This window comes from Protopterus annectens, chromosome 4.part0 (assembly GCF_019279795.1).
Source record: "Protopterus annectens isolate FY-2018-M chromosome 4.part0, PAN1.0, whole genome shotgun sequence".
Taxonomy (NCBI): Eukaryota; Metazoa; Chordata; order Ceratodontiformes; family Protopteridae; genus Protopterus; species Protopterus annectens.
Window position 1 is genome coordinate 934,113,478 of NC_056733.1, and position 26,179 is coordinate 934,139,656.

The following is a 26,179-nucleotide window of genomic DNA, read 5'->3' on the forward strand; positions in this document are numbered from 1 at the left end:
GGTTTACAGCAGATTGTTAGAATTGTTATACAGCATGTATACCACAATGACTATGCATGATTTAGTCCAAAAATGCCAGGGGTCTTGGAAATACCCCAATTACATAAAAATAATAGCAATTCATTGAGACCTGATGTCTTAGCCAGCATCTCCATGGTGGACCCTCTAGCAATGTTTGTAGATACATTTTGGATTAAAGAACTACAACCCTAAAATTGTTTTTAAAAAATTCATGTCATTTTCTTGAACTATTAAAAAGGTTGTATTTGTTCTGTATGGGACACATTTCTAGGCTTTCATCAGCATTGATGCATAATGTAATTTGCTAGATTTAGTTTTTAACAAATTACCTGTTCTGTTTTAACAGCAAGCATGATCAATAGACAGTGATTGAGCCTTTGAGCATCATTGTAGCCTCAACCTTTTCTAATTTAGTCCTTGAGAAATGCAAATCATAATATATTTATGATTCTATATATGACCATAAGATTTATTTTCATGTTTCATTTCTAGATGATATATTTTTCTTCCGGTCAGTGGCAGAAATGGAAATGAAAAACAATATATATATTTAACAACTCAATGTCATCTATTAAATTTACCGTAAATTAATTGTGCAATCTAATTGATATTCTGAACATTGTGTTTACGTATACAAAGAAAATGAGACTGTGCTATTCTTCTGAAACTAACATTTAGCAGCTTTTGCTTGCATGAAGGAAGTTGTTACTATGATTGTGTTAAAAATTAACAATGTTACCAAAGGTCAAATAATCAGACTATATAGATTAAAATCAGAAGATGGAACATGTAGACAGATGGTATGAGGGTAATAGCGCAGGCAGAATTGTTTTCAGAGGTGATACATAAGTGCTGTCCCCTGGTAATGATAAGTTCATTGGACTCAACAAGCAGAAAGGTTGTTTCTAAAACAGCTTTTGCTCAGAATATGGTTTAGATAACCATGGTATTAGACACATTAACTGGACATTTTTAGATGGACATCTCAATCTGTTTAAAACTGAGGGGGTAATGTACATTTTACTTATTAAAATGTGCCAATTTGAAATTGATTTTTGAGAAGCCACCTGATAAGCTAATCAATACTCTACAGGGACAGAAACAGTAGGAACTTATCTCTGTATGTCCTGTAAGCAATTCAGATATATTTACATAAATCCTTTTATAAACATACCACATTTACAACTGGCAATAAAGCTTTTTGTTCTCTGCATTTCAACATTTGTAATCTGTCTTTTTCTCAGTCCTCCTAGTAAAGTGTTTTAAGCAGATCTGATGTCTTGCAAACTGTCACAGCAACTTTAAAAAAATGGTATGCAATCAAATCAAAGTACAAATGCCCTGTATAAGTGATCTATATGGCATATACTGAGTGAAAGAAATTAAGATTTGTTTCTGCATTGTAAGGTATTATGCAAAATTTCAGAGGAGGGATCATTAAATTCCTGCTTCAAAGGACAGAGTTACAGTGGCAGATAAGACTGAATGCCTTAGATACCCCTGGCATTAATAATTCAGCAAGCATGAACATCATACTTAAAAGTCACATAGATATAATTAACAAATGTCATACTGGTATTTGCAGTACAGCAATGTAAATCTGTGTTTATGTAATTTGCATCCTAAAGGTGATCTCTGCTTGACTTACAAAGCCACGCCTGACCCAGCTCTGTTAAAAATGCTACATCTAAAGAAATCCCAATCCCTCCGCACTACATGCTCCATAGACCTCAACCTCATTACCACAATCAACAGAACAAGCTGGAGGGACAGGTTCATAACCCAGAGACTGCCCATGCTATGGAATAGACTTCCCACACGTCAACCGGAGTGTTTCACTGGCCCTCTTCAAGAGAAATCTTGATGAGTGGATGGGAAATATAAAATTCACCCAAGGGATCACCCCAGTGACTCTACTTGACAGAGGCACTGGGAACTAAGGTCGGGTGGCACAATGCCAGGGTAATACTATGGCAAGGCTTGTAAAGGCTCCAGGGCCATTAGCCTAGTACACACCTATGAACCTATAAACCTGTAATATCTACTGTATGGTCAACATTGTAGGCAGTGTCTGTAGATTGGTTATCTTAACTTATGGCTTAAGTATGTGTGGATATAAGAGTTTCTGGATGCCAAGTTATTCTCATATGAATAGAGAGATGTAACTACTTATTGTACTGAACTATTCTGCAATCCAGTCAGAATGTGTATGATTTTTTTTTTATTATTCTTGAATAAACTGTCAGTCGTTTGACTGCAGTTTCAAATATTTTATGGCTTTCCAGAGTTGTATAATCTGCACACAATATTCAACAATTACTACAGAAACTGAGGGATTGTGAACTGTTAATTCTTATACAAGTATCTTGTTATTGTTTAGACTCTCTTTTTGTGATTTTTAAGATGCTGATGTTTCCTGTTTGTGAATAAACCTGCTTGCTGCAACATGATGTCTCAAGAAGTTTTATTTCAGATCAACAGCTTCTTGCTAACAAGAATATGCTTCGTGGCTTTACAAATTAAGCACCATTAGTGGTACAACAAGCTGCACACTCACCTTTAGTACAGTAGGCTATGGGTTCTATTCCCACATCATGTAGATTGATTGCTGACATTGCAGTACACCATGGGGGGTGCTGCACTCCTGAGTGTGTCATCCTTCAAATGAGACATTAATCCAAGGCCCCATCCGCTTGAGTTGCTGGTAGCTCAGGTGGGTGTAAAAGATCCCATGGTACCAGTCAAAAAGAGCAGAGGAAGTTCTGTGACACATGGGTCAAATTTCTCATGGCAGAATAAATACCACATTGGATCTTCCCTGGAAAGAGGGTACTGCTCTTGTGGGACTAAGCAGGTCAACAAAGGATAAATAAAATGATTAGGTGGATGGATCTGTCGTTTCCTGGATATGACGTGGTCTCTTTTTATGGAGTGGTATACTGATAACTGTTTTCTACTACTCAGAAACATATTCTGCGTGTAAAACATATGTTTTAGGAGGAGTTTAGAGAAGGTGTGTTTGATGCTGTTGATTAAGCAACCAGGTATATTGTAGTGGCCCAAAGAAGTGGTAATTTTAGCTTTAAAGAATGCATTTAAGACTTGTTCCATAATAATCTTGGGTGGAGAAGGGGCTTGTGAATCTATGGAATTTCAGGGACCATTTTGGGTGCGAAGATGGAAGAAAAATTTATCTGCAAACATATTAGCAATATATTTAGGGTAGGAATGGGTAACACTATTATGAATGAATTGCAAACATTACTGTGTGCTATTTTTTTAAACATCTGATGTGGTTAAAGAAAGATTTATGATAATCCTCGGTGTTGGATATTAATTTTAATTGGTGTTTCACGTTAATCTTCCTTATTTTAAATTTCATATATTTTCATATATTTGCTGATCTTTTTAATAGACTTTTTAATGTGGGTAGGTTTTGATTTATTATAGAGCTTATTAATGTTGGCATTCCACCAAGGTGGCTTATTTTTTATGTTTCCTAATGTATGTAATGTAATGGGTGGTGCAGTGGTACAGCGGTTAACACTGTCGCCTCACAGAAAGAGGTTCTCTGGTTCGATTCTCAGCTGGGGTGCCTTCTGTGCGGAGTTTGCATGTTCTCCCTGCGTTCACGTGGGTTTCCTCTGAGTACTCTGGTTTCCTCCCACATTCTAAAGATATGCTTCTTGAGCATTTCTCCCAAGGCATCTGCTGAAAACAGGATCTGTGGAACCTAGGCGGACTTTCCCGGTCAACAAATGTTAAATAAATAAATAAAATTAAATTTTGATTGTGACCACTTGGTTTATATTTGTTACATGGGAGTAAAATTCATTAGTATAACTGATAGCTGAGGCTAAATGGAGGCTGGAAATCTCATAGTTTAATTTTGAGAGTGTATCATATTGTTTTAATGGACTGCGGTGGTGGTACTGCGGTAGCGTTGTCGCCTCACAGTTAGACGTTGCCCGTTCGATTCTCAGTTAGAGCGTCTTCTGTGTGTTGACATGCGTGAATGGGCGTTCCTTCGTTGAAGGTTGTGCATTAGGCCCAGCAAGCCAGCATGTAAAAATGTACTGCCAATCATTAGCGGACCGGCGTTCTGCTGTGACGACCCCTAACCAGGAAAAGCCGAAAGACACAAACAAACAAACAATCATATTGTTTTAATAGCTTTGCCTTTTAAAGTCCTTGACCTCTGAGGTGTTGATTCTGGTGAGGTTAGATGCCCTAAAGAAGGAGATTTCTGATTTCTGATAGGATCTGACCAGTGATAAGAATACTACAGGAGTAGTGCAAGTAATGAAGTTGAGAAGATAGTCTAACTGGGTAGTGTCCTTTTTAATGGGGGCCTGGGGAGAAAAGCAGCAGTGCATATCAATAGTAGGAGTATTTTTTTATTTTATTTACATTTGTTAACCGGGAAAGTCCAACTTGGAACAAAGCCAATTTTTAGTGGAGTCCCGGGGGGGGGGGGGGATGCTCCAGACGCATGTCTTTGAAACATGGGAGGAAACTAGAAGGGTCTATATTAGATCAGCGAACACTTAAACAAGCGAATGCTGATTGATCAACCTTATTTTAGTGAAAGTTACAAATATCGAAGCAACAGAAACTCTAATTTATTCCTAGGGAAAGAATTTGGTTGTCCATTTCTGTTGCTTCAGTATTTTCAGTGCTGTGGTGGAAAGTTACGGGTCAGATTCAGGTAAGTGTGCGATTGTGTGGATGTGAGTGTTAGGGTGGGTTAGGTGAGTTAGGGTTAGGGCTCGGGTTAGGTATGTGTGCGATTGTGTGGACATGAGGGTTAGGGCGGATTTAGGTGAGTTAGGGTTAGGGAGCAGGTAAGGTGAGTGTGCGATAGTGATGGACCTTAGGGTTGGGGTTTGGGTTAAGATAAGTGGATAGTTAGTGGTGTGTGCATAGTTTAGTGTAGGGTTAGGTGTCAGATTTTAAGTGTATGTGTGTGGATTTCTGTTTGTTTGGTGTGCTTGTGTTGTGTGTATGTGTTTTGGATCAGCGATTTTTTTCCCTAGGAAAAAAATCGCTGATCTGACAGTTTGAGATTGTAAGCTTTCGCTTACATAAGGTCGATCAATCAGCGTTCACTTTTTTAAGCGTTTGCTGATCTAATATAGACCCAGCTAGAACACCCAGAGGAAACCCACATGAATGCAGGGAGGACATTGAGACTCCACACAGAAGGCACCCTAGCCGAGAATCGAACCAGAGAACTTTTTGCTGTGCGGCGACAATGCTACTGTTGCACCACTGTGCAAGAGTACTGAGTAACTTAACGGTTAACAATGCAGCAACAAACAGTAGAAGCGAAATGCTGTACTGATGAACAAGAGCAGGCAATGGTGACTCACAGAAACAATAGGTGATGATAGAGAAGAATAAAAGGTTAAAGGTCATCTCTTCAGCTTGAACTAGTTAGCTGTTCATGCTAAATGTAAATAGTAATAGTACTGATAATACAAAGAAGTAATCTGTGGTTATGAATTATATATTAGTCAAAGCTTCAGTGATGGGAGATTATGTTAAAGGGACATCAAACAAGTTTGCTGCATTATTAAGGATGAAAATAATTTTTACAGGATTGGCATAATTTAGTCTTTATTGGTATTTGCAAGTGTGTGTGTGTGTGTGTGTGTGTGTGTGTGTGTGTGTGTGTGTGTGTGTGTGTGTGTGTGTGTGTGCGTGTGCGTGCGTGCATGCGTGTGTGTGTGTGTGTGTGTGTGTGTGTGTGTGTGTGTGTGTGTGTGTGTGTGTGTGTACATATTTATATGTATCAGCTAATAGGCTCTAAGTTATGGGTGCAGGAAATTATGTTAGATTTGACTAGTAACTGTGGACAGGAACATAACCATCTGTTGCTAAGGCATGTGACTGGGGAGTGTTTAAACTCATTTAACTAGCAAGATTGTCACATAGAGTCTGAGAGATTGTTTCAGTGTTTGTCACAGAGACTGAAGAGAGTTGACATGAGAGTTGTTAGAGTTTTGTTTGCAGACAAGGATTTGCCTGTTAGATTGCAGCTGTTGAGTTAGTTTGTATCACTCTATAAATGAGTACCTGGGAAATAAAGGATTTTGTGAGGTGTTATCAAATTAATGGTATTTAAGGCTGTTGGGATTTCAAACCAATTAATTTGTTGTAATGTTCTAAAGTAGTGGGAGCCGTTTTGAACATTACAGGCAGCTCTGATTATCTTATTACAGTGCTCTTATGCTGTTATAATTTGACTACTTGTTCTGCTTTTCTATTGGTTAGAACTGAATAAGCATAAAGGAAGCTAGACAAAGGAAGGGACAAACTGTTATAAGTCACACTTGAGGGGTTAGAAATGGATTTAATCTGTGAAGTAGTTTTGTGATGGCATTTTGGATGTGGTGATACAGTGGATAGCGTTGTCACCTCACAGCAAGAGGTTCCCTGGTTTGATTCTTGGCTGCGGTGTCTTCTGTGCAGTCTTCATGTCCTACTTGTGTTTGTGTGGGTTTCTTACGGCTGCTTTGGTTTCCACTTTCATTCCAAAGACGTGCAGTAGGTGAAATGAACACTCTAAATTGTCCTTAGGTGTGTGTGTGCATGCAGTGTGAACCTTGACTCTAAATGATTGTCATTATTGAAGTGACACCCTGACCCCATGTGCAAAAATAAGAAAAGGGGTTGTGTATCAATGGATGGATGGTTTTTGGGTGTGGTAATCATATTTCAGGTTATCTGTTGTTACTCTTGGAAGTTTTGTTTGGGAAATTATTTCTATTTTGGTTTAGCTGAAAAATATAATAAATAGGTTCTCTGCAATGTGCTAGCTAGGGTAATATCATCAGTTTGGTTTTGTTTAGATTCAGAAGAAGCTGTAAGGCTTCACACCATTGCTGAATGACTATCAATGACTGCTGAGTTATAAACTAGAGTTGAGGTACAAATTAACGCAACCTTGTTAGTATAGTAGATTCTGGGGGTTTGCTTTGTCGTTAGAAGCATGTCATTAATGAAGGTAGTAAGACGTAGTGGGTGTAATATGGAACTCTGAGGCACTCCTGCACGTGTATGTGGGGAGTCAAAGAGGGTACTTTCCCATATTATGTTTTGCATTCTTTGTGTTAGGGAACTAGTGAACCATTTTATAAGTGTTGTAAATGGTTTTGTATTACTGCATGTGAGACAGTTTCAAAAGCTTTGGATATTTTTTTATTTATTTATTTGCTGTTTGTTAACCGGGAAAGTCCACTAGGCCATGCTGAGCCCATTTTCAGTGGAGGCCCGGGGAGAAAAGCTCTTCAGTACAATAAGTAATATATTTAACATAGAAATTAAGCACATAAATAGTATATTATTGCTAGACAATTTGGTAGTAACAGAATTGCAATGTCATTCACTACAAATAAAATTACATATACAATTATATACAAAGATAGTATAGCCTTTGTTTTAATTTATTTTATTTTTCAACAGTACTTGGACTACTGAAATTGAAGGCACAATTTACATTTCAGTTGTACTGCATAGAGAATTTATAGAAGACACACAGTATAGAAACTAGGGGAGCATGTGTTGATTGAGATAAGTTTTCAAGGGGGCTGAGAGCATGAACAGTTCCAGATGGAACTGAGGTAAATGTGGAGAGAAGTTTTGAAGTGGGCAGGATTTTGGATTGTTCTGATGGCTAATGGGAGAACATTCCAGTTTTGGCTATAGTGTAGAATCGAAGTTGGCCTGGTGGCAGGTTAGGTTTGTGAACCTGGAGAAGTTGCTGATCTTCCAATCTAAGGGACCTATTTAGGAGGTAAACAGTGAAGATAGAGCTGAGGGCAGGACAGTCAGGTTTGCAGATAGGTTTCTGAGCAGTAGTAAGTTGCAAATAGTTAAGATAGTTTGGAGGTTTGAGCCATTTTAGTGAGAAAAACAGTGCAGTGATGGGAGAAGTTTTTGACGTTTGTTGCAAATTTTGCAATTTTATTATAACAAGTTTCAAGTTTGGCTTTTAGAGAGGTTTGGAGATTGGTGAGTAGAGGAGCATCATACATTAGGGAAGGACATAGGTAAGTAGAGGCAAGTGCTTGTTTGGAAGAGGGTTAAAGGAATGGGTTGTGCCTATGGAGCATTCTAAGTTTTTGATGTTTTGTTGCAGGTGAATATCAAATTTTAGATGTTCATCTATGATTACTCCTAGAAGTTTTGTTTGGCTGACAATTTCTATTAGGTTTTAGTTTGGGAGTAAATATTAAACATGGTTTTGTCCAACAGAGTAGACTTTATGGGGGTGAAAAGCATGAGTTTGGATTTATTGGGGTTGAGGGAAAGCTGGTTATTATGCATCCAGGACTAAGTGGTGGAGAAAGCAGCTTGGGTTTTAAGTAGGGGTTCAGAGTTCAGTGCATATTGGATAAGGGTCTCATTGGTCACAGATATGTGGAAATTGTTAATGAAGATATTGAATAGGAGGGGACCAAGTATGGAGCCTTGAGGAACCCCAGTAATGGTGTAGAGATGGGAAGCAATCAAGTTCTGCCATTTGACAGCTTGCTGTCTGTCTTTTAGATAGCTTGAGAACCAGTTAAGGTTGGTGTTGGATAGTCCAAAGTAGGAGAGTTGAGACAGTAGCAAATGGTGGGAAACTGTGTCAAATGCCTTTGAAAGATCTAAGAATATAATAGATACTATTTTGCTATTGTCGCGGGCTCTGTTAACAGTATCCAGAAAAGAAATGAGGGCAGTGGTAGTACTGTGGCCAGGTCTGAAACCATGTTGTGTGGAGGACAGGAGCTGGTTCTGAAGAAGATGGGGCATTAGCTGAAAGTGAATGCACTTTTCCAAGATATTAGAGATTGGGGACAGGATAGCGATAGGTCAAAAGTTGGAGATCTCATGTTTTTTGCCTCCTTTATGAGGAGGGAGAATAAAGGTCTTCTTCCATAACTTGGGCACATATGATAGGGAAAGCTATGGCTTCAACTGCAATATTCATAAATGTAGGGAGCAAATTATCGGGAGGGTTAGAGCAGGGTTTAAGCTTAAGAAGTAGCCTTTTGATAGTTATGGTAGAAATAGGATTGATGTTGAAATTAGGGGTGAGGTGGGGGGAGGGTTTGGGGTGGAGGAGGGGAAGGATGAGGAGATGTTTGATGAAGCAGTGTCATTTTTGTTGTTCTTGCTATGAGAGAAGGTAGCAGTAATACTGGCTGTTAAGTTTATAAAAAAAGCGTTAAAGAGGGAGGCAATTTCATGTGCTTGTTTGTTAGGGTGATGACAAGGATTGTTTTTTGTACCAGGGCTCAGGAGAGAAGAGATGGAGTTCCAGATTTTTTGTGGTTTTGCTTGTGGCTAAACTGCACATTTGTGTAGTGGGCTTTTTGTCTTTACCCACCATTTTATTACCTGATTACGATTATCTAGGAAGAAAAGCAGCTTACAAGGCATCCTTGATTGCAACTCTGATACATTGTATCAGAAACGTAAGGAAGGCAGAGTCAGTGCTATGGGCTGGTCCAAAGCTATGGTGGTTGGTGATAGCATGTTGCTTTTTCTTAGAGAGGTGATGACCTGTTTGTGTATGCATCTTTCTAGAACTTGTGAAAGTGGTGATTTTTATCCCTAGTGCACTGGTTAGCTACGTGCAAGGAAGTTATTGTTTACTAAGTCTATGAATCTTTAGGCTTATCCAACCTTTCTGGTATAGATGCTCCATGTAATTGATGGACACTTGAAATCACAGATAAAAAAGTTATTTTTATGAATAGAGCAGTAAGCACACTTAGCTAGGGTCTATCAAAACATGGAAGTTGACATAGCAGGCTCTGAATTGATAATTTGCCTTGTTTATGGTAATTTGAATTTCAGTAAGTTGTGCTTGTGAATTGTGGGAAATCCTACTTCAGATAATTGGGTTTCTGATAAATACTGATATTCCACTGCAGGGTCTGAATCCCGGTGAGGAGGGAGTGCTGTCTTTATATTGAAACAAAGTATTTGTTACAAGACAGTTATGGATGCTTTGAAGGTGCAGAAAAGAGTCAAGATTAGCAATTTAACGTTAAGACATCTGGCACTGAGTAGAGCACCCTTGGTGTGATCCAGATTGGGATTTACTGCAAAGCATTTGATATGTTGGAAAGACCAAACTTTGAATTTGCAAACAAAAGGCACTACGGAGGGAGGCAGTGCTTAGGCCAACATCCAGAATCCATAGAAAGAAAGGTGCGGCTCATACTTGCTGAAGCATGTTTGATCCCCAGCTGACACATACTGGATCCTCATAGAATGACAGCAGGTACTTCGACAGCTGCAAAGCCAGTTATCGTTTCTTTGGATGTAGGCATCATGCTAGGTAATGGTAAGATTTTACTCGGGGACAATATCTAACCCGCATCCTTCACATGCATAGTGCACATCCTTCTGGGTTGAATGGCTGCATACCAACATGCAGTGGCAGCTGGTGACTTCAAATCAAAGGGGGGCTGCAGGAGACAGCTGAATGGGTGGGGCCAATGGGAAGGGGTGTGTCCAACTAGAAAGAGGTGGAGCTACGCTCAAAACCACAAAAACTGGAACTTTAATTAAATATGCTGCCCTGGGTGCCAAACAATCATTGTGAGAGTCCAATCAAGGCAAAATGAAGTGTAGAAGAAAAAAAATATTTCATGCATTGGCTACATGACAGCTTATTTAATATCTAGATGGAAACCAAAAGGATGTGAGGCATGAAAAAATAAGTTGCTTTTTAAATACATTACTGGAATGCTAGTCAAGCAACACTCAACTCAAACCACTTCTCCTTGTACTGCAGTTCTAATTATAAAAGTACCAAGTAACATGCTGAAAGTAGCAATCTCTGATACCCCCACTTGTAAAAATGTTTCTTATCCAAAACAGACCTGTTGCCTGACAACAACTATCTACTTGTTTCATGGGGAAAACATGATCAAAGTATAAAATGAACAGTAAAGAAGAAACAAGCTCAACATAATTTGCCTAAAGGATTACTGCACAGGTTATGGACCACACATGATAGATTGGCATTCAGTTTAGTATAAAGGTAAAGCCTGCAAAGATGACTGCAAGTCTCCAACAAATGTAATGAACTTCTGAAAATACTGTAACCCTGTTCTTTATTACAAATACTGTCATATGCATTTCAATAACTAAGGCTTACACGCTATCTACTTATGTAAATATTCTCTGCATGGCAACAACAAAAAGTCTTTCAGTGTTGATAATTCTTTAACAGTAAGCTTATTAAAGCTTACTTGCATCTTACAATCTCAGACAAGCTTACCTGATGCTCATTAAAGCATTGCTACTTAAACAAAGAACAACAGGCACTGCAACAACATGCATTTTCTGAATAATCATAAATCAACAGTATAAAAATATGACAGTAAACCAGAACATTTTGCAAAATCAAGGACAGATGAAAAGCCACTGTAGTACTTGTGTCTACCTGGGATGGGGGGATACTCTGCACACTTACACTGAATAACTATCAATAATCGACCTTTCTTTTCTGGAGGGGAGGTGAAATGCTTCATTTTGCCCGTCAAACCTGATCAATGGCTTAGGTCCTCTTATACAAAGTGAAGAATTCAACTTATTATGAAAGACTTAAGGCAGCACATATACCTCCATAGCAAACTGAAAAAAACATAGAGGTTAACATCAACTAAAGGTTGTTGAGAAATAGAGTGCAATGCCACCAAATCAAATAAAAGCGTAAAATTAGTTCTACTTAGGAGGATAAAGGAACTCTATTCAACATGACCTTGGAACAGAGAGTAACCCACAGCTTGACAAAGTAACTCAGGAAAACAGAGCCAAGGCCACAACCTTTATGAGACACTAAGAATTAAAACAAACTAGACAAAGATACAAAAATGGTTAATTGACAGGTGATCCGCTATGGCAACGCCTAACTGGGAAAAGCCGAAAGAAGAAGAAGTTCATACCTCCTCCAAAAGAGAAGCAGCTGCAAGGTTGACAATTACTAGTGCCAAAAAATGTACAAATCCTGACACTTCAAATGTCATCCATCTAAACACAGATAGTTTATGCTGCAAAAAGCCTTAATATCAACCCCTATTTCAAGTAAATAAACACTTAATAGCTGACCATCGGTTAGGCACATTTGGAAGAAAAATATATTCTGGTTGCATGCTCTTCAACTTCTCTGTTTTCCCCCTCTTATGTGCAGTTGGGTGGGCATTTGAAAGACATGCGTAAATGGGAGTGCCTTCGTTGAAGGTTTGAATCTTGAGCTGGCACCTCAGCATTCATGAAAATTTACTGCCAATCATTAGCGGACCGGAGTTCCGCTGTGGCGACCCCTAACCAGGAAAAGCCGAAAGACAACAACAACATGTGGTATCAGGCAAATCATCAGTGGCAGTAAAACTGGAAGAGGCATCAGGTGGCAATAACCAAAGAACATTAACTACAGCCAATCAATTCAGTTACAGTAAGCAGATTACCATGGAGTGAAGTTAAAACTGCGAGAAACATTGTTGTTCTGATATGGAAAAATACAAACTTTACCAGTACTTACATACAGTACCAGCTAAACTCAAATACATGCAACATTCCCACCTGTCCGTTCAAGTGTAACAACACACAGAAACACTAGTTATAACAAATACTGAAACTAAACAAAAAGCTTATTGAAGTATTTTGGCATTACAATATACACATCTAAAACACAAACATCCCTAGTAATACTATAAGTGGAGGTAAACCAAAGCTAAACCTCTCTGGGAATGAAAAACTCAACCACACATCCTACTCACATACAAGCATTATTCATTTCCATGCATTCATATAGTAGACTGCACTTAATCATCAACTAAAACGTGTATTCACCTCTCTCTTCTTTATATAGTATAATAAAATTTACTCTTGCCAGCGAACATCTATAAACACTGCATACGCCAGCTAAGTCTCAAAACTTTTTCTACTCTTTTAGCACCCAACTGATGCATACATGTAAACAATAACTTAAGAGAACCCTGCACATAAAACACAAAGGAAACAGGCTGCATGCTTATAAAGCTGAGTTAGGTACGTAACTCATGAACGCAAATAAAAACATGTGCATGAACAACACATCATATTAGACCCCAAATGGGATTTTTTCTCACCCTACACATGAAACACAATGTTACAATCATACAACACTACAATGGTTTCTTGTAATACCCCACTTTTTAACTACTTCATTTTAATAAATGTCCAGCGTATTGTTTACAACTGTAATGAAAATATAAGAAGCCAATGCCCAATTTTCAATCCTCGTCTAGGCCTATATTTCCCCAAATTACTCCACCTAAGTAATGGCATTCAATGCAAACATACTGAAATTTTATTACTTTAAAAATAAATACTGCCAGCTAGTGCAACAGAAACAGAACTAACAACATCTACCTTTATGCTAGGGAGCTGTCATAACCAAACAATACACCACTTCCGCAGAAGTTAAGTCTGAATTTATTGAGCTCCATCACCAGTCAGCCCAATCAGGACGGCAATGGGAGCAGTCAGCCATTTTCCCTCAGAAGTCAAGCCCAGCAACTGGCTTCACCCACCTAATATTCAACTAGTATGAGCATGTTTATACGTATGTAAACTCTGAACGCAATATCCCAATTCAAAACCAGACAAAGTGAAGTAATGCAACGTAAACAGTAAAACTAGTCTTAACTGACATATTGCTTCCAGTAAACATCACTGCACCATTTTAAGTGTTGTAACAACTTTCTTGCCCATTTACCATAAATAACATACAGTCTCTTTCAAAACTTGCTGGAGTTGTTTTGGTATGCACAGTTGCACACACACACACACACACACACACACACACACACACACACACACACGCACGCACGCACGCACGCACGCACACACACACACACACACACACACACACACACACACACACACACACACACACACATACACACTTACCTGAGTTTGGAGTCTGTCTGTAGCAGCTTGAAAATCCCCAGTCCTGCACAAAAAAGTAAAAGGACCTGTCCTCCCCGTGAGAACAGGCATTGCAGTTTGATTCCCTTCCAGTCAATGCGGTTGTAACCACATAGACTTTTGGACATCAGACTACAGAGATACCTACTTCCTGATTAGGACTGCTGTGTAAGCAGTCCTGATTCCTACAAGTTCTGGGAATGTCGAGAACGCATGCGCGGAGTTCCCGAGGCTCGCCATTTTTTTTTTCTTTTCAGTTTACAGTTGGGGGGCTGCAGTCCTGCAGTCCTATAGCACGACCCACTCCTGCCTACAGGAGTCCACAAATGTTACTGTTACAGGTACTGTAGGACTCATATGTCATTATAGATCCTGGCATGTCACCTTCCTTCTTATACATACTAAATATGAGATTACTGTACCCCCAAACCCTTTCTGCTATATAGCAACTCTGGGATCACTGCTCCCCACACTCCTGCTACTTATATATACTCTAAGTCTGAGATCAGTGTACCCCACACCCTGCTACTTACATATACTAAGTATGAGATCACAGTACCCCCACACCTTGCTACCTATATATACTAACTCTGAGATCACTGCACCCCTCAACACTGCTACTTATATATACTAACATTGAGATCACAGTGCCGCCGCACCCTGCTACTTATATATACAAAGTCTGAGATCACGCTACCCCCACACCCCTGCTACTTATATATACTACATCTGAAGTCACAGTACCCCACACCCTGCTACTTATATATACTAACTCTGGGATCATTGTACCGCCACACCCTGCTATTTATATATACAAACTCTGAGAGCGCTGTGGCCCTACATCCCTGCTACTTATATATACTAACTCTGAGATAACTGCACCACCAAACCCCTGCTACATGACTATATTAATTGTGAGACCACTGTTCCCCACACTCTGCTAGTTATATATCCTAACTTTGAGATAACTGTATCCCCTACACCCCTGCTACTGATATATATATATATATATATATATATATATATATATATATATATATATATATATATATATATATATTTATACTAAATCTGAGATCACTGTACCCCCACATACCTGCAACTTATACATACTAACCCTGATATTTCTGTACCACCACAGCCCTGCTACTTATATATAGTAATGCTGGGATCACCGTACCCCTACACCCCTGCTACTTACATATACTAACTCTGAGATCACTGTACCTCACACCCTGCCACTTATATATAGTAAATCTGACACTTATATATACTAGCAATGACATCACAATACTCATACACCCCTACTACTTATATATACTAACTCTGAGATCACTGCACCCCCACATCCCTGCTACTGATATATACTAACTCTGAGATCAGTGTACCCCACACCCTGCTACTTATGTATACTAAGTATGAGATCAGTGTACCCCCCACATGTCTGCTACCTATATATACTAACTCTGGGATCAGAGTACCCCTACAACCTGCTACTTATATAAACTAACTCTGAGATCACAGTACCCCCACACCCCTGCTACTTATATACACAAACTGTGAGATCACTGTACCTCCCACATGCCTGCTACTTATATATACACTAACTCTGGGATCAGAGTACCCCCACACCCTGCTACTTATATATACTAACTCTGAGATCACACTACCCCCACACACCTGCTACTTATATATACTAAGTTTGAGATCACGGTACCCCCCACACCCCTGCTACGTATCTATACTACATCTGAAGTCACAGTACTCCCACACCCTGCGACTTCTATATACTAACTATTGGATCATTGTACCGCCACACCCTGCTATTTATATATACTAACTCTGAGATCACTGTACCCACACATCCTGCTACTTATATATACTAACTCTGAGACCACTGTAGCCCTACATCCCTGCTACTTATATATACTAACACTGAGATAACTGCACCCCCACACCCTGCTACTTATATATATATATATATATATATATATATATATATATATATATATATATATATACTAACTCTGGGATCAGTGTACCCCACACCCTGCTACTTATATATACTAACTCTGAGATAAGTGCACCCTGACACCCTGCTACTTATATATACTAACTCTGAGAAAACTGTACCCCGACACCCTGCTACTTACATATACTAACTATGAGATCAGTGTCCTTCCACACCCTGCTACTTATATATACTAAATCTGAGATCAGTGTACCCCCCACACCCTGTACTAATATACACTAACTCTGAGATCACTGTACCCCCACACCCTGCTACTTATATATACTAACTCTGAGATTAGTGTACCCCCACACCCTGCTGCTTATATATACAAAGTCTGAGATCACAGTACCCCCACACCCTGCTACTTATATATACTAACTCTGAGATCACTGTACCCCCACACCCTGCTACTTATATATACTAACTCTGAGATTAGTGTACCCCCACAACCTGCTGCTTATATATATACTAACTCTGGGATCAGAGAACCCCACCCTGCTACTTATATACACTAACTCTGAGATCACAGTACTCTCAACCCCCTGCTTGTAAATCTGAGATCACAGTACACCCACACCCCTGCTACTTATATATACTAACTCTGGGATCACTGGACCCCCACACCCTACTACTTATATATACTAACTCTGAGATAACTGCACCAGCAAACCCCTGCTACTTGAATATATTAATTCTGAGACCACTGTTCCCCACACCCTGCTATTTATATATACTAACTCTAAAATCAGTGTACCCCACACCCTGCTACTTATATATACTAACTCTGAGATCAGTGTGCCCCCACACCCTGCTTCTTATATATACTAAGTCTGAGATCAGTGTACCCCCCAAACGACTGCTACCTATATATATTAACTCTGGGATCAGAGTACCCCCACACCCTGCTACTTATATACACAAACTCTGAGATCACTGTACCCCCACACCCTCCTACTTATATATACTAACTCTGAGATAACTGTACCCCCACACCCTGCTACTTATATATACTAACTCTGAGATCAGTGTGCCCCCACACCCTGCTTCTTATATATACTAACTCTGAGATCAGTGTGCCCCCACACCCTGCTTCTTATATATACTAACTCTGAGATGAGTGTACCCCCATACCCCTGCTACTTATATATACTAACTCTGAGATCAATGTACGCCCACACCCTGCTACTTATATATACTAACTCTGAGATCATTGCACCCCTTCACCCTGCTACTTACATATGCTAACTCTGGGATCACGGTATCACCACACCCTGCTCCTTATATATACTAACTCTGAAATCAGTGTACCTTCACACCCTGCTACTTATATATACTAACTCTGAGATCACTGCTCCTCACACTCCTGCTACTTATGTATACTAACTTTGAGATAACTGTATCCCCTACACTCTTGCTACTTAAATATACTAAATCTGAGATCACTGTATCCCTACATCCCTGTAACTTATATATAGTAAGGCTGGGATCACCGTATCCCTACACCCCTGCTACTTACATAAACTAACTCTGAAATCAGTGTACCTCACATCATGCTACATATATATAGTAAATATGAGATCACTGTACCCCGCACCCCTGCTACGTTTATACATATATATATATATATATATATATATATATATATATATATATATACTAACAATAACATCACAATCCCCCTACACCCATACTAATTAGATATACTAACTCTGAGATCACTGCACCCCCCACATCCCTGCTACTGATATATACTAACTCTAACATCAGTGTAGCCCACACCCAGCTACTTATATATACTAACTCTGAGATCACAGTACCCCCACACCCCTGCTAATTATATATACTAAGACTGAGATCACGGTGCCCCCACACCCATGGTACTTAGATATACTACATCTGAGATCACAGTACCTCCACACCCCCGCTACTTATATATACTAGGTTCATATGTTCATAGGTTGGTACTAGGCTATCGGCCCTATGGCCTATACAAGCCTAGCCATAACAATTTCCTGGCTATTTCTTCCCACACTATTTACTTCCTTTAAGTCTGAGATCACGGTCCCCCCCACACCCCTGCTACTTATATATACTAACTCTGGTATCAGAGTATTCCCACACCCTTCTACTTATATATACTAACTCTGAGATCATTGTACCCCCCACCCTGCTACTTATATATGCTAACTCTCAGATCACTGTACCCCCACACCCTGCTACTTATATATACTAACTCAGAGATCATTGTACCCCCCTCACCCTGCTACTTATATATGCTAAGTCTCAGATCACGGTACCCCCACACCCTGCTACTTATATATACTAACTCAGAGATCATTGTACCCTCACACCCTGCTACTTATATATACTAACTCTGAGATCACACCAGAATAAACAATAAAAACAAAAAGTCCAAACCAAATGTCCACAATGAACACACAGGGTAACTCTCTTCCAAAAATACAGACTCCAGGCAGGTAAGGTTATTAGCACTTTCGTTCCCTTTATTCACACTCCAAAATGTCAGTTCATCAGATACATCAGACCTAATATGTAAACTTTTAAAACTCACTTTGAGAATACAAGTCCACTCCCTAATAGATGGTGACATACATCCTAATCCTGGCCCAAACTCTACCACAACCCCAGAGCCACACACACCAACTCTTACTAACACACACTTGCTTACCAGACCCCCCCAACTCTCTCCTAATAGCTCATCTCAATATTCGGAGCATAAATAATAAAGTTGCCCACCTACATGCACTCATGGATGTACATTAATTTGACATCCTCTGTCTTACTGAAACATGGCTCAAGCCATCAGCTCAAGACAATGTGGTTATTCCCCCTGGCTATAATATCCTGAGACTTTACCGGAATTCTAAGAAGGGTGGGGGAGTACCTATACTATACAAATCTGGATTACAATTGACCTCTATAGACTCCAAACCTCCACTAACTAGTAATGCAGAAATTCTCATTTCTAAGTTTCAGCTTAACAAATGTAAATACATATGTATCATCTGTATCTACCTCCCCCCAGGCAATAATACTAGCACCTTAGAGGCTATCCAAGTTGGCTTTTGACCAATAACCCACAAGAAACCATAGTACTTGGTGACTTTAATATTAACTGGAAGTGCTGTACATCTGAACAGCCTTCTACTCATATTAACCTATATGGTTTTACTCAAACCATCACATCCCCTACCAGAACTAGTAAACTTAGTAACAACAAAAGCACCCTAGACTGGATTCTCACTAATACTAATCACCAAACTTACAAATTAGGTACCCTCCCTGAAGATATAATCGACCACTCACTCACCTTCTTAATAAGGTATAATACTGATATTCCAAACCCAAACATTTATAAGACAATAAGGACTAATAACAATAAGGACTAATGCTGTTCAGAAGTACAGCACTTCCAGTTAATATTAAAGTCACCAAAGCCATAGATGAGGGTAAAATGGTTCACACAGCTTATCTAGATCTCGCCAAGGCTTTCAACACCATCCTCCACTCTGGAATTATAGATAAACTCACTAAACTAGGTATAAATCCCTATGTCACAAGATGGGTTGCCAACTGGCTTACGGACAAAACCCACACTGTGAAATTAATGGATTCCAAATCCATCAGACCAGTGACAAGTGGAGTACCACAGGGTTCAGTCCTGGGTCCTCTCCTGTTTGGTATCTACTTCTCTGAGGTGCAGGCCAACATGGAGGGTCTTTGGCTAACAAAGTTTGCAAATGACTGCAAACTAGGAGCCATAATCAAAACTCTTAACGATGTGGACAAACTACAAAAGGGCCTCACTGAGACAGATACCTGGTGTCAAAGCCATGGCCTGAAGCTCAATGCCAAAAAGTGTATTGTCATCCCCTTTGGTAAAAACTCTGTACCCATGAACTACCACATAGCTGGTAGTCTACTTAATGCCGAAAATGTGATAAGAGACCTTAGGACACATGTGGACAGTAGTCTCTCCTTTGATAATCACATCGCCACAGTGGTCAAGAAATCCTTCTACGTGGCTCATCTCATCACAAAAGGATTCTCATCCAGAAAAAAAGAGGTCATTGCTCCCCTCTACTCATCACTCATTAGACCCATTATAGAGTACAACGCCCCTTTTGGTATGTACCTCACAAGACATCTACAACAACTGGAAAGACCACAGAAATACCTCACAAAGAGGATTACTGGCCTCAAACAGCTGCCCTATGCAGACTGTCTCAAAAAACTACAGCTTTACTCCATCGCATATCACCTACTCAGGGGTGATCTCTGCCTAACATACAAAGCTATGTCAAACCCAGAGCTGTTGGACATGCTCCACTTAAGGAAATCCCAATCCCTCCAAGCTACACGCTCTAGGGTCCTAAACCTTGTCACCACAATAAACAGAACATGCTGGAGGAATAGATTCCTGTCCCAGAGACTTCCCATACTCTGGAACAGACTACCTATCTATGTCAAACAGAGCTCCTCATTAGCACTCTTCAAGAAAAATCTTGATGATTGGATGGGAAATTCACCCCGGGGATCACTTCTGTGGCTCTGCTCGACAGGGGCACAGGAAAATAATTTTCTTGGGTGGCGAAAGCCAGGGTACATTTTTTGGCTAGGCTTGTATGGGCCAGAGACTTCCCATACTCTGGAACAGACTACCTATCTATGTCAAAAAGAGCTCCTCATTAGCACTCTTCAAGAAAAATCTTGATGATCGGATGGAAAATGGGAAATTCACCCCGGGGATCACTTCTGTGGCTCTGCTCAACAGGGGCACAGGAAAATAATTCTCTTGTGTGCCGAAAGCCAGGGTACATTTTTTGGCTAGGCTTGTATGGGCCCTAGGGCTGATAGCCTAGTACCTACCTATGAACCTATTAAACTAAAAATTTTAACCCTGACAGCTTTCAAAAAGAACTTATAGCTTGTGACTGGTCACCCCTGAAACACCTACCATTAGATGATGCAGTCAAATACTTTAATTCTAAATTCTTAGCTACTCTAGATTCCCATGCCCCAACGTGCACAATCAGAACTAGGACTAAACCAGCCCCATGGCTTTCCAAAACTACCAAACAAAAAATCCTCCAAATAAATAAACTCTGGGCCAGCTGGCATACAATGAAAAGCCCTACAGAACAATTAAAGTTCAGACAGCTAGGAAACGAAACAAAAAGAAACTTTTATTGTCAACTTCAACAAACCCACCAAAATAAACCTCATAAATTCTGGTCAGGCATCAATAAACTCTTACACCCAGGTCGTTCAGTCACTCCCACACCCACAGGCTCTGATCACAATCCCAACCAAATAGCCAACTCGTTTAACACTTTTTTTCACAGAGACCATACAATCTCTTGCCAATCAGCTATTCCCTGAAACCATATCTTCTTCCTCTGATATCTCCAACAGCTCACCACTATTTCATTTTCAACCTGTTCCTACATCCCTTTTCTGTACCCTTATTCAGAAACTTAAACCCACCACCCTCTCTGCAGATCTACTACCTGCAGAATACCTGCAAAAAGCTGCACAAGCTATAGCCTACCCATATCCACCCTCATTAATAGAACTATTTCTGAAGGAACTATCCCATCAATCTTGAAAATTTCACATATTATCCCCCTGCATAAAGGTGGTAATTCCAAAAATTTATCTAACTACAGGCCTATAGCCATATTATCCCCATTGGCAAAAATCATGGAAAAATGCATTCATAAGTAACTTTTAAGCTACCTACTAGAAAACAACTTACTAGCCACCTGCCAACATGGCTTCAGACCATTTCATAGCACCACCTCTGCTCTCTTATCCTTTACTGACTGCATTAATAGAAATCAAAGTAGCAACACTCTATCCTCAGCCCTCTTTATTGATTTGTCAAAAGCCTTTGACATGGTTAACCACCACCTCCTCATAAACATACTCAAAAACTTGTCATTGGATGCGCCTGCTCTACAGTGATTCCAATCCTACTTAAATAACAGGCAACAGGCTGTATTATGGGAAAATAACCTATCTTCTCACCTCCCAGTTGCCCTTGGTATCCCTCAAGGCTCCATAATGGGTCCTCTCCTATTCTCTATCTTTACAAATGACCTATATTCTGTAATACCTCAAGCTACCTGTATCCAATATGCAGACTATTCCACACTAATATGCTCAGCCATGTCTCCATCCGAACTTCAGTCCCTAACCCAAAACATCTTTAGCACAGTAGAGAATTAGCTTCTACACTGATGTCTCATCTTGAACCCAAAAAAAATAAATAAAAATGCTACTGTCCACTCCCACCTGTAGGGCCACCCCACTGAACTTTACTGTTACATCTAGCAATGGAACTATCATATCCCCTGATCCTACCACAAAACTACTTGGGGTACTAATTGACAATAACCTCACCTTTGAGCCTCATATCAACAATACTATAAAAACAGTAAACAAAAAATTAGGTTCCCTCTACAGGATTAAACCCTTTCTGACTCCACTAGCCAGGACCACTATTGCCCGTACCCACTTAATCTCAACCCTACTATATGTCTCCGCTATCTATGCTAAACTATGTAAAAGCAATCTGAACAAGCTGGTTATCTCCTACAACAATATTGCTAGATTTGCAACTGGGTCAACCTATAGAACCCACCATTGTAACAATCTTAATCAACTAGGATGGTTAGAGTTGTCAAATCTAATACTATTGAACCAACTAGTAGTTGCCCATAAGATCCTGTATCAACCAACAAATGCTCTAATACTCACTAACCTAATCACCCCCTACAATAATCTAAAGACCCTGTGCTCATCAAATAAACTACTGGTAAAAATAGGTAAAACCAACAATCTGTCCGGAGACTCATTGTTCTATAATACAGGGGGTAAAACCTGGAACACCCTCCTCAATCACCTAACCTCCCCATCCTCAGTTACCCTATTCAAAAGCAAACTGAAACCATACCTTAAATCACATTGGTTATGCCCCTGTGCTAACCCAGACTAGCTACCTGCTTTGCCCCTAGACACTAATCTTCCTACCTGTATAAGCTTGTTTACTTATCCACTAACAATAATGTGTGTGACTTTAGAGTTTAATAGTGTCATTGTACATATTTTGTATGAATATCCGTAAATGTTATGTACTATGATTATTTTTATTTTTTTTCCTTATTAATAAATTATATGCAATGAAATGTAATGATTGCCAAAACTTTGTAATTTTCCTGTGTTTTTGTAAATATTACTCTGTTTGTGGAGCTTTTCTCCCCGGGCCTCCACTGAAAATGGACATATATCCAGTTGGACCAGCCCGGTCAACAAATGTAAAATAAAATAAAATACAAACACCTTACTGTTAGAAAAATATGTATTTAAATATATGTGAAATGCTAGTTTAAAAGCAAGGTAGTTTATAATGCCTTTTATTCTATTAATCATATAACAGAAGGGATAAATTCATGTGTAAATGCAAGTAGCTTCTGAAACTGCAGTGTGCTTTGACCCCTGACCTTGGCAGCTGCCAGCTCAGCAAGCTTAATGTTATGCTTTTCATAAGTGATTATCTGCTGGGTCAGGAAATTAAAATGTGTAAATCTTCCGCTTCTTCCTGATAAGATAACTTGCCCTTGTAAATAATTAAATCTTCCTTTCCTGATGTAGTAATTTGTCCCTGTAAGATAAGAACACAGCTGGTGGGAAAGTGAAACAGTGAACAAAGAGGTGAATTTAAAGTCTGAATCTGCTATTGTATTCGAACTGATATGAGACCTTTAAGAAGTAACTTTACAGAAAGACATTATGACTGGCCAGCTGGATAGCATCTAAAGGAAAAGTTTTTTTTAAATGTACTGCATCAGCATTATTAGATGAATAGAATACTGTTAGTAAAAGTGATGTAGATGCCTTGTGACTAACCACGTCAGTAAGGTGGGCATAACTTGAATGTAAACACTATAAAATATTCTGTACTTCCTGCATCATGTCAGACAAAATTCTGTACTTGTATGTTTTTTTGCCTCCTGGTGTACACTAGTAAACTTTTGAATCTGAACCTCCTGTGTATTGAATTCTGATTTTTTATTTAACAGTTTGGTCCTTTCGAGACGGAATTCCCTTGGTAAGCTGCAGATCAGAGTGTATCGGTGGTCGAATACTGCACAGGAGAAGTTACCAAAATGGTTCTTCTTGAGTGAAAAGACCTCCGACTGAATTGTCGTGTGTAAAGAGGCTGGCCACTTTCTGACCGGAGGCCGAAGAGCAGAATTTGACCATTTTCAAGACCAGGAGGCTCAGGTAGGAAGAATTTGCCTTTTTTCTGTTTTAGATCAGGGACTAGGTTTCAGTATATTATTGTCAAGATTTGTTTTGCAGATCAGGGACAAAAGGAAGTACTGTATATTTTGTCATAGATCAGGGTAACAGAATAAGGTAGACAGTTATTCTAGACAAACTGTAAACAGGAACTAAGAAATTGACATCACGTGATAAAAAAAGGGTTACGTAACATTTTCTTTGACATGGGTAATCAGTGCACTAAAACCTCGCGAGATCCGCCCCTAACCGAAGACGCAAAATACATGCAATTACAGCGTCCTGATAATGTTAGGTATGATACGAAATGGGTTAACAAATTTGAATTTGATGGTAAACTAGATAAACTTACACTAGTTAAACTCCTTAAACAGCTTAAATCTGATGCAGGAGGTCAGGCAAAAAAGCAACGCCAACTAGGCATACCTCAAGCACACAGGTGGATTGAGGAAGCAAATCGTAGGGAACAGAAGCTTAAAAATTCAAAAACATTATTTTTTGACAAAGAGGATAATAACTTGGTAATAGCTACAGCTTCTCCTCCTCCTCCCTTACCCCCTCCCTTACCCTTTTCAGGATATGAAGCGAGTGGACAGGCTGGTCCGCCTCCGCGTTATCCTGAAGTTTCAGTAAGACCACAACCATTTGTTAGAGATCCTATTGAGACTAGGTCTCAAACACGTAAAACACATAGGGACACAGAATCATACCAAATAGAGAGAAATCTACAGGATGAGAGTGAGGAAGAAATATGCCCACTTATAGAAGTTCCAAATCCTCAGGCAGGACAGGAAGGGCAGGATCCCACACTCTTAGTATATAGACCATGGACACCGGAAGATATCCGGAAGGCTACTGAGGGAATCCCGCATCCGAAAGTTAATTTTACGAAATTTTTAGAAGATTTACAAGGCATGAGGTTAAGTTACCACTTGAATGGGGAAGAAGTAGAAAAAGTAGTAAGACAAATTATAGGTCCAGATTGGCACATGATTTGTGGCACCTGGAATCCTCGTAATGCAGAACTTAGGCCACTCCCACATAGTGACGCAGAGTTAGACAACAGAGTGAAAGGTCTGACAGACAGAATCTCTGAGAAATGGAAACCTAGAGCAGACTGGACTTGCATTAATCAATGCATACAACAGGAAAATGAGACAATAGATGGATATTATGCTAGATTATTAGAATGCTTTAATAATCATAGCGGTATGTCGGTTCCTGAGAACCAAACAACTGATTCCCCATATGAACAACAATTAAAAAATGCATTTTTGAAAGGTTGCATTGCACCTATTAGTAGCTTCATTACGAAGCATATGATAGATCATCGAACAGGGAGGCTACAAGCCTTACTCGAATACGCTAGACATGCTGAGAGACATTTTAATAGTAAAAAGAAAAAGAAGGCGCAAGTCTTTACTGCTGAAGACAGAGCTGAAGTATTTGTATCACAGTCAGGTAAAAAGGGCAAGAAGAATGCCCAGGGAAACAAGCAGTCTGACAAACGATCAGAAGATTTTGAAGAGAGGAAAAAGAAAGGTGAATGCTTCAAATGCGGGAAAAAAGGGCATCTAGCAAGGGATTGTAGGCAAAACAAGAAGGTAATTACAGAAGATAAAGGGGATGAGGACTGACTATATGATAGTGAGGATACATCATATGAAAGTCAGGAATCACCAGTAACAGCTAGAATAGAAAAGACAAATGCCAATGTAGTAGAAGGAGTAGAGGAAGTACAAATTGACGAAAATGGAAATGAAATTTTAGATTTAGCATTGTTGAGCCTGGAGTTCTACCTAGCAGATACAAAACCAGAAGTGACACTTCTGGTGG